At 38.3% G+C, this 10,244-nt stretch overlaps 1 long non-coding RNA gene across 2 annotated transcripts; it reads left to right on the top strand.

Annotated features, from left to right (window-relative positions):
- Window positions 1-3,379: 3,379 nt before the first annotated feature.
- On the top strand, window positions 3,380-10,024 carry LOC103374863 (uncharacterized). 2 transcript variants are annotated; one of them, XR_521160.1, is made up of 6 exons: window positions 3,380-3,450; window positions 3,971-4,366; window positions 5,607-5,624; window positions 5,778-5,852; window positions 5,961-5,998; window positions 9,709-10,024. It is a non-coding gene; the product is annotated as an uncharacterized LOC103374863 (long non-coding RNA). The 2 variants fall into 2 exon arrangements; XR_521161.1 differs by having other exon boundaries at window positions 3,384-3,445.
- The last annotated feature ends 220 nt before the right edge of the window (window positions 10,025-10,244 follow it).

Below are 10,244 nucleotides of genomic sequence, written 5' to 3'. Positions count from 1 at the left end.
GAGTTCTTTTTCTTTTTTGTTTGTACATTTGTAATTCTTCTTGCTTTTTTCATTTCTTATACAATTCTTTAAGATGCACCTTTGTTATTGTTATTTGATCCTCCGCCATGCTGTTTGTACATGTCCACTTGTTAAATAAAGTTGTTTTTAAAAAAAAGAAGAAGCTGGCTGTGCTTGTCACAGTTCTGATTGGTTGTGGTGGTCACATGACAGCCCAGAATGAGGAAGTTGTGATGTTTTTGTTAAGGAGTTGGATCGTAGCTGTGCGGTGCTAAAGTTATCCGTCGTGCTGTTTGTTGTTAGAAAAGTGATCCAACCACTACACATTGAACCCACCCATTACAATGTCATTAATAATAATTACATTAATTACAGCCCAAATCTTTCTTTCAGTTTCTCTGTCATGTCGCTGCTTCATTAGGGGGATTTTTTTCTGACGGACAAACTTCCAACAAGCTGCTTTAAACCTCAGAGAGACTGAGGACATTTGCAGTTGCACACAAACATCATGTAAATCCCACAAAATCTGCTGACATGTTTTTTTTCTCAGAGGCAGCAGCTCTGGGCCACAGGAAAGCAGATCACCCAGGAGAGCCTTAAATGTGCAGGTCTTTGGGCCTGTGAACCAGCACACAGCGCCAGATCCTGTACTGGAGGTCCAACCCCCTCATGTGGTGTCAAAGGTGAGGGCTGATCCATCCCAAACTGTGAGAGGCCATGAAGAAGAGACTCTGTACTGAGGGCACGTCTGCTCGCTCATAGAGGGTTCTCAGCAAAAACAGCAGATCATTACAAAACGGGACGAATCAGCTCACCTCAGTCGAACAGCTCAAAAGCTTTTTGTACACAGTCGGCTGAATTTAGCCACAACAATAGAACTGAGACTTCTATCTCAGAAAGTAAAACCATTTACATGCTGCAGTTATATTGTTGTTAAGTGTAATTGTATAATAATATGTCACACGATTTATCTTTTTTTTAAGCATATGCTCAAAATACATGTTCTCTGTTGTAGCAGATTTTTTTTTTTTGCCACATCTTATAAAGTCGTCCTCAAATGTATTCAGACCCTTCCATTAAAGAAAAGGCAAAATTCACAATAGTTACTCAAATAACTTAAACTGAAAAAAGTAATAATAAATACAAATTTGCAAAATTAAAGACATTGCTATTGAATTGTGATTGAAAATAATAAAATCAAATAAAAAATAAATTTAAAAAAACTGTCCTGGATAAATTAGAGCACTTTGCTGATGAGCAGTGGGCCAAAATCAGAATATCTGTTTTTTTTTTTTTTTTTTATATTTCTGTTGAACCACAATTCAAAGCAATGTCCTGATTTTCATTTAATGTTTATTTATTATTACTTTTGTCAATTTCAACTTATTTCGGTGACAGCTGTTTTTTTTTTTCTTCCTTCTTTAATGGGAGGGTATGAATACATTTGAGAGTGACTATACATATTTTATGATTATCTGATTTTCTCTTCACCCTGTCTTTTCATAAATAAACCTGTTAGCAGTTGCACAACAGTCTTCTGAGCGTTTCGTGAGGACTTGCACAGCGCGCATTAATATTATATCTTCTTCATTTTGCTCTTGATTCAATCATTTGTTATGATATATATTTATCTTATTGCATTTTCATGTTAATGTGGTTTTTATTTACAGTACAACTTATATTTCCTGCTTTTATTGCTTCATTTCAGCATTATAAAATAATATAACACTCCAAAATGTAACTGCGTATACCTTTTGCTTGCACATTGCATACATTGCATCAGATATTTCTCTGTACAATCCCTCTGCAGGAGACGTGGCTGACAGGCGATTCAAAGCAGTGAGGAACACATGTTGTAAAATCACATTACATTACAGGGCGGTAATGAGCAGAACTCTCAGAGAGGCAGACCATAATATTAGCAAAATAAAATGATAAAAGTCCCTTCAGAGAGCGGTGAGGATGGCTGAGGAATTCATCATCACCTCTTTGACACTTATTCAAAACACTTCCTGAAGCAGAGCCATTAGAATTGCCAGAAGCTCCTCCCACTCCTTGTATGAACTGTTTTCCTTTACTGCTGCAGTATGAGGTGCAGGTCTGACATGTTCTGCAAAAGCTTCTTCGATGTGCTTTAAAATCCATATGCACATGAATAAATCGACTACTTTCGTTGAATTTCAGAGAATTTGCTCTAAAAGCAGCCAAATAATATGAGAGCAGAACTAAGCAGGAGAGTTGAGGGTTAGACGGCTAAACAACAAGCTGAAACTCTCTATAAAGCTCTGCAAAGGATTCTTCTCCAGGTTCAAGTGCTTACTTTCTGTTGGTTGATCAATGTCAGCCTTGTCGACTACCGAACTACCACAAAAGGAGGCTTTGAGCCCTCTGAGAGGTGTTTACATGTCTGACTTTATACTTCACAGCTGTGCAGGAGGCAGTCATGAAGCTTTACGTGTGTGTGGTTAAGATGACGGCTTACTTTCAGGATGGGTGTTTTGGACTGAGTGTTCATGTACTAATGACTACTGAGAGAACACCGGCCTGCTGATGGACATCCCAGCTGGTGTTATCCCATCGTACATGATCTCTAGGTTTGGTTTTCACATTATCATTTGATAAACTGCTGATAAACTTATAAAAACATCATTACAGGTGTATGAATGTGATGTGACAAAAGCAGATCACATGTGGAATGAGGTGTGACCACAGTTTCAGCCAAATTGTTACGCCACTGAATGGAATGTAAAAGATGATTGGCACTGAAAAGGTGAAAGTGAAGCAGAATAACCCAAAGTAATAGATGGAAAACTAATTTCAGGGCAAAACACGACTAAATCATTTGATGTTTCGTATTTGTAACCTTTAGGGAGTGCAGACCAGTGGAGCTTTAGGACTATCGTGGAGAAAAGCTTCTTGTTTGAGGTGTTTTCATTGTAACTGATGTGATTCCAGGTCTTTTGTTGTGTGTTTCTGGGCTGGTAACACATGACTAATAATATGATAATGAAGGACAATGTGTTTATTTATAAACGTGGTCATTCCAAAAACACTGGGAGGGTCATGACTAATGAGAAGGTGATGCACGTCAGCGATCAGAACTTTCTTTATCTGACCCTACATCCACATACCCTTCTTTTTACTGCATGTTTACAGTTCCTGACATTCGTCGGTGACTTTTTAACTCCGTAAAAACACAAAAACTCCAGAGAGCTACGTAATGTACCAAACTTGTCCGACTGCTTTGACACTTGAGATGATGGTGATTATGTTCTGTTCCGCTTGCAGAAGCAGTAGAACCTGACTTAGGTATTTCATCATCAAGATGCCACCTTTGTGGTGTGACATGTTGAAAAACTGCATGCCAGCGCTTTGCAATCCAGTAATGCCAGAGTCTCAGCCGAAGACGTTTGCCGATGCTCACAGGTATCGATGGAATTGCTCTGTAAGGTAAATCCCTTTAATTCTTCATATTACGATAAAAACAAATCAAATTGTCAAGGACTTTTTACCGAATGTATAGTCGTTTAAGAATGAAATTATGCTAAAACATTTAGGGAACTTTAAGAAAACACATCATTGGTACTTAGAGTTTGAATTTAATTGACACAACTTTGGTTCAATTTCGTCTCTCGTTGTTTAGCTGTAAAGTGAACGATCCCGTGTGACAATGAGGCAAAACTAATTTCAAACATTTCCTCCGACACTTTAAGTCGCTTGAATACAGGTTCACACACTCCACTATACGATTAACTACTGTAGGTTTAAACTGTCACCTGTCGTGGAATCTATCCAAAGTGGCATCAAGAATCATTCTTCTGGTGACCATTTGGTATCTTAAAAGATGTTTATGTCTCAATAGATCAATAAAAAAAAACAGCTGAAGGATCTTAAGTGTATAGATTACAACTTAACACACCCGTTTTCTCATCTTTCCTCCACTGTTTTCTTCTTTTTCTGATGGAACCAGATGAATGGACGACTGGAGCCTCCCTACAGATCTGTGTCCAGTTCAAGTTGGCAAATTCAGTTCTTCGGTGAAGTCATGTGGAATGTAACAATGCTTCTAAGGACTGAGTGAACTGATAGAACTGCAGTGAAAACCACACTGGCTGACGTGGAAGAAAAGATGTGTTTTAATTAGAAAATAGGGGCCACTAGTGGTATTCATACATGGGTATGTTGTTCCACCCCGTGTGAAAGAAGCGGGAAAACAGTTTTTGGTCAGCTGATGTTAATCAGCCCCCTTGTTACAACATAAGGGTGAAGATGTGGAGATAAAAACCGCAGGGATTCATGGAGGTTTGGATTCCCAGATCATCATCAAAAACAACCTGGGAACAAGAAAACAGAATCAACTTCCGAGGTGAGCTGGTAATATATTCATCGGTAAACTTAAGTCATTTAAAAAAAAAAAAAGAAAATGTAAAACTTTTAACATTATCGTGATAATCTATAATTTTGTAAGGTGTCAATTAATTAAGAAAACATAAAATTCTAATGTACTGTAAAAAAATAAATAAAAGAAAGAAAAAAAAGAGCAGAAAATGAAGCCATGACAAAGAGGGAGGTTGGCCTATCTTGTAATTTGTCCGCAAACAATCACGTCATAGCGTTTAGGCAGGCGAGAACTGAGGAAGTAAGGAAGCTAAGCTAAGCTAACCTAGCCTAAGTAAAGCCAAAATCAGGTCTGGACTAAAAACTACTGAAAACCAGAAATGGTAAGAAAAATTTTATGTTAATTTTGTTATTATTATTATTATTTGATCACATTTAAAATATCAATGTTAACTGGTGTTTATTAGCAACTGTTTGTGCATATGGATGAGTCGGCCAACGAGCCTCGAAGGCAGCGAGCTTTTAAAACCACATTCCACATGCATTGTTCTCACATATGAACAGGTATGAACGTAAAAATGCAGTTCTCGAACTGACTGCACAGGGTTTTCCACTGCTACTGTAGGTTTGTGATCTTTATATGGAATGTTATTCTTGCGCGGCCTGTTTTACCGTAGCGCCATGCCATTTGGTCGCGTTCCATTTTAGGAAGGCGACCATTACAAGTCGATGTAACCTACATTTTAGGACAAAAAAAACCAAGAAAACTGTCTTACAGTTAATAGTTACAGAATCTAATGACACTGTAACTGTACAAATAACTGCATTTTAAGACTTTTTATCCAACTTCTAGTTTCACTTTCATTGTTGCATTTTTTTACATGCGTCACAACCTGCTGTACATGCAAAATACTGAAGTATGTAGGATTATAGACTGCATTTCCCATCTGAGGATAAATTCATTTTGTTGTCAAAGCTAAATTTAACTCCTCACTTTGCTAACTTAGTCAAATGAGACGTGTACTCCATGTCTCTTTTCTACAACACTTCAAAATATTATGGCCCCATGTGAAAATATCCTATGATGCTGTCCCTTTATATTCTAATTCTAAATGATCCCAAATGAAAACATGTAACAGTTCACATCAATGTAAAGTTTTGGGTTTCCATTACAATCTCAGGAATCGTTCACTATACTGTTCACAGTATAAGTTTAGATGTAATATGAGCACATTAATCTGACAAATTTTCTCTTCTTTCTCTTTCAGGCTCAGCTGAGTCGTCCAGTGAGTAAACTGGTTTATTCTGACCGTCATCATTTGTGTTCCATCAAATATATTTTATTATCTTTTGTCTCAGTTTCTTGACACGGTTACATACATGTCACATCTCTGACACAGACGATGTGTAGAAATCTGTGTTTGTTCATCCCATCTTAGGTTCAGTGCCAAAGTGATCGTGCGGGGGTCAACGCCGTTATCGTGTACGATGACCAGACATATCGGATGTTCCCTGTAAGTAGACATCAGAATCATTCATGCATTTACTTCCTCCCAGCTTGTGGAGGCCTCGCAACCAAATCTGTGTCACAATTCTAACTACATTCATTTATTTATTTTCAGATCCCACCGGCTGGTGTGGTTGAAGCAGCAGCGCCCAGGTAAACAGGGACATTTCATCTATATATATGTATATTAGCAACCATTCACAGTTCTTATTCTCCTTATCAGTGCTCTGCTGTCGGTGATGCTTGTGTTCCAGTCACAGAGACACTTGGTGACCTTTAGTTGGAGTTTTTGAGTTTTTAGTGTCATACAAATCCCACCAAAAGCCACAAACAAGTAAAGTGCGAGTGGTGAATCAACCGGTGACATTTTTAATTTCAAAAAAGTTGTTTATTTTGAGAACTTTAATACCTAAGATGTCTGTGAGGATTCTCAGCCATCCAGGTTATTCTGGTAGATTAATCATAACAACTGGACTCGCTTGAGTTCCTTGAAGACGTTTCACCATCCAAGAGGAGAGTGTATGTGACCACTTTCACACCGAGTCACAAAAGACCCTAACGAACCCCACTGTGGCAGGTGGAGCACTGACGGCTCACATAACGAGGGGGAGGAGCAACAAACCCCCAATTGAAACTGAAACTCAGGTGTTAATGGCTCCTTAAGGATATGTGGGACTCCCAACTAGTCAGTCAGAACTGATGAAGCCTCTTGGATGAGAGGTGGAACGTCTTCAAGGAACTCAAGCAAGTCCAGTTGCTACGATTAATTTAACACCAAAGCATCTTGAGACAACAGCTATTGTCATCTTTGTGTATGGTTACCATGGTTACAGCTGTTATTCTCATCTTTGCAGAGACTAATGTTGGTAGACTCTCTTCAGTAAATCCAGTCAATGGTACCAAACTCTCAGTGTCTGAACAGAACCGCTCTTTCTCACCTGACGTTGCTGCAGCGACAGTGTTTCTCCGCTGAAGAGCAAAAACTCAGATGATTCACTCACTTGTTTGTTGAAATGCTGTTTACTGTCTGGGCTAATATGAATACAGTTGCGGACTGTAAAGCGCTTCTTATTAACGCAGGTCAAACTGATAAATCATCTTCTGAGATATATTTTTGAAGAGGAGGAATGTTTTACTTATCGAGAGCTGCGATGTGTGAATCTGCAGGTCACCGACATCAAACCAGTGATTAGTTCATTCCTCTATTTGTGTTTCTCGACCTTTATCGCTCCATTTTCCTCCAAAATTGTAAAAGATCTGATGCTTCATTCTACCATCGCAGTCACCGTGTTGTTTTAATGGAGAAAGAAAAGAAAAAAAGGACTTTATAGCTGCATTGACCTGATTTTTTTAATAGATTTTTTACGCAACGTTCAAGCTCTGCAGCAGAAATATGAACAAACAAGCGTCCATAATGTTTATTTTATTTTTATTGGACCTTTTTTTTTTAATCAGGTAAAACTGTTTGAGAACCAGTTCTGATTTGTAAACATGAGCTGACCAAGAGGCGCCAGCAGGAACAAATACACATGTCAATTACAGACACAAACAGACACATAAACACAACATAGAACAAAATTAAACACGTAAGAAGCATGGGAGCACATGCATGTGAGTGAAAAACGATGTGCATGAGGTGGAAGAATGTATGTGTATATATACAAGTATGTAAGTAAAATCTGGTGTGATCAACAGGAGCAACAGTCAACTACAGTCTGTTGGATTGTGGAGTCAGAGTTACAAGTTTGAGGGTATTTTGTCAGGTGTCCCAGTCGTTAGCTGCTGCAAAGGAGTTACGGCTAAAAATAGTCGAGGTATTGGGGATGATGAGCTGGATGTATTCACTAGACCTAGTATGATAATAATTATGGGCGACTTGAAGAAGAGAGGACAGGTAGGGAGGTGTCTTGGCCAGAATTGATTTGTAAATGAAATGAAGCCGCCGAGTATGAAGGGAGGGACACCTCACCGGTTTATAGAGGTCGCAGTGGTGAGTGTGGCTGGGTGCATTAGTGGTGATGTAGCTGATCATACATTATGGCATTAATATTTAACTGAATCATTAAATCAAATTAGCAGTATGTCGGTAGGAATGGCGCAAGAATTGGAGAAACGTACCTCAAGTATGATTATTTGGAGCAGCTTTAATGCATCGGATCCTCCTACTTGACTATTTTAACTGTGTTACATTTGCATTCATCACACCATCTAAATGTATTTATCGTTTTCTTTACTTCGTAAGTCGTTCTGTTATTCAGCTTCACCCCCTCACGGCTCTGAGAGTAACCGAGTTACATGTTTGAAGCTACGGAGCATTCGTGGCCTCACAGTTTTCTTTCTCCGCTCTCTGTCGAAGTTTGTCTCTCAAACAGACTCTCGTGTTATCAGACCAGAGCTCAGCGCAGCTCTCAGATGTACTGACCTCAGTCCAGCACACAGCCGGAGCTTCCTGCACTCTGACACCGAACTGACAGAGAGAAGCAAGCGAGCCTGCTTGCTAATGCTAATATATTTATTGCCATGGACACATGCTCCAAAAGTGCTCCTGCTTTGTGTCATAGTGCACATATCAGTGAGCGTATCTGGGATTGTGTGGAGCTCGTAGTCAGTTCTGGAAGTTCATGAAGAAGACAAGTAGAGAGTAATTTAGGCGCTATACAGTCGTCCTCAAATGTATTCATATCCTTCCATTAAAGAAAAGGCAAAATTCACAAAAGTCACTCAAATAACTAGAAACTGAAAAAAGTAATAATAAATAAAAAAAAATTACTAAATAATAATTTAGTGAAATAAGACATTGCTTTGGAGTTGTGGTTGAAAAGAATAATTAAAAAAAACAAAAAACTGTCCCATACAAATTAGAGCACTTTGCTGATGAGCAGTGAAATCTAAACACCTGTCAACAGGTGCAGACGTCTGACTGAGAGTCACAGAAAACACTTGATGGCAGTGATTGGCTCAAAGGGTTGTTCAACAAAATATTAGTTTATGTTTTTTTTAAATTTTATTTTTTAAATACTTCTGCTGAACCACAATTCAAAAGCAATGTCATGATTTTCAATATATATATATATTTTTTAATTACTTTTGTCAATTTCAACTTATTTCAGTGACCGTTGTTTTGTTTTTTTTCTTCTTTAATGGGAGGGTATAAATACATCTGAGGACGACTACACATATATATTATGTGGATATGTGATCTAATTCCTCAACCACAGACGGTCTTTGGCAGACCATTCATGGGGCAACTTCACACCATTTTCTCTAAATTAGATTTTAAGACATTTTTAACCAGATTAAAGACGCCCTTTCTTATTGACTTCATGTTATTGAACAGATCTGCACATGATCTGAGACTGTCTGTGATAAGACATCCTCACTGGGACGATGAATAACAACACTTAGAAATTTACAGTAATTCATATTTTCATTCTCGTATTCACATGAATTAAGAGAGGTTTCTTTTTGTGTCAGAGCAGATGTGTAACAACAATCAAGCAGCTGTAATTTAGTGTCGTTTTCAACCACAGCAGGCCACAGTTTCCTAACAAAATGTTCTAAAGTAGCCTCTGAACATTACCAAACAGCTGAGAGACACATTCAGAGACGAGACACTCAACAGAGTGATGCATTTATTAGCTAAATTATTTTTTGCAACTACTTGGTTGGGACCAAAATCAGAGCAAAAGGAGAGAATTATGTGACAAAAACTCTGGATGAGTAAATGAACTGTTCACTGCACACAACACCACGGGATCCGCTTAAAGAGAGTCTGGTTTTGCCTAAACTTTTTGTCAGTAGAACTTGTTTTCTTCCTAATTAGGTAAAGTGTGCTATATTCTTGTTTCTCCTTTGACTTGCAGGAGGAGTCGTGATGCTCTCTGGGTGCTGATGGCTGCCTTTGGTGCGATGCTGCTGCTGCTTTTGGTCCTGAAGTTCTTTATGTGTTCTTAGTATATTCAAGCTCTCTGAACGCACTAATTTCAACTATTTCAACAATTTGGTCATTTTAAATTTCAATCAAGTAGGAATTTCAACTCTCAATTCCTAATGTATGTATTTATGACTTAGTTGTTGTACTTGGTGTGTTCTCTGCATCAGTTTACCCAAGTCTCTGTAATCCTGAACACTTGTTTTAATGTTGGTGCCTTATCACAATAAAAACGTGATGAGCAGTGATGAGTGAAGTGGTGGTAAATGAGGTCCAGGAAACCAAAGTGTCACGGATCAGGCTTAGAGACTCAGGCGCAGACAAATGATCAAGCATTTTACAAGCACAAAAGGTTTATTTACAAAAATATAATTAATCACAGGAAGTAGTTCAGGTTCGAAGGTCAACAGGAAGTTCAGCGGAGTAAACAATAAACAACTACTGGGTGAGCGGGAAAAAATTTCTGCA

Source organism: Stegastes partitus, unplaced genomic scaffold (assembly GCF_000690725.1).
Source record: "Stegastes partitus isolate 25-593 unplaced genomic scaffold, Stegastes_partitus-1.0.2 Scaffold2380, whole genome shotgun sequence".
Taxonomy (NCBI): domain Eukaryota; kingdom Metazoa; phylum Chordata; class Actinopteri; family Pomacentridae; genus Stegastes; species Stegastes partitus.
The sequence above is the reverse complement of the archived record's forward strand: the minus strand, read 5'-3'. Positions and strand labels throughout refer to the sequence as shown.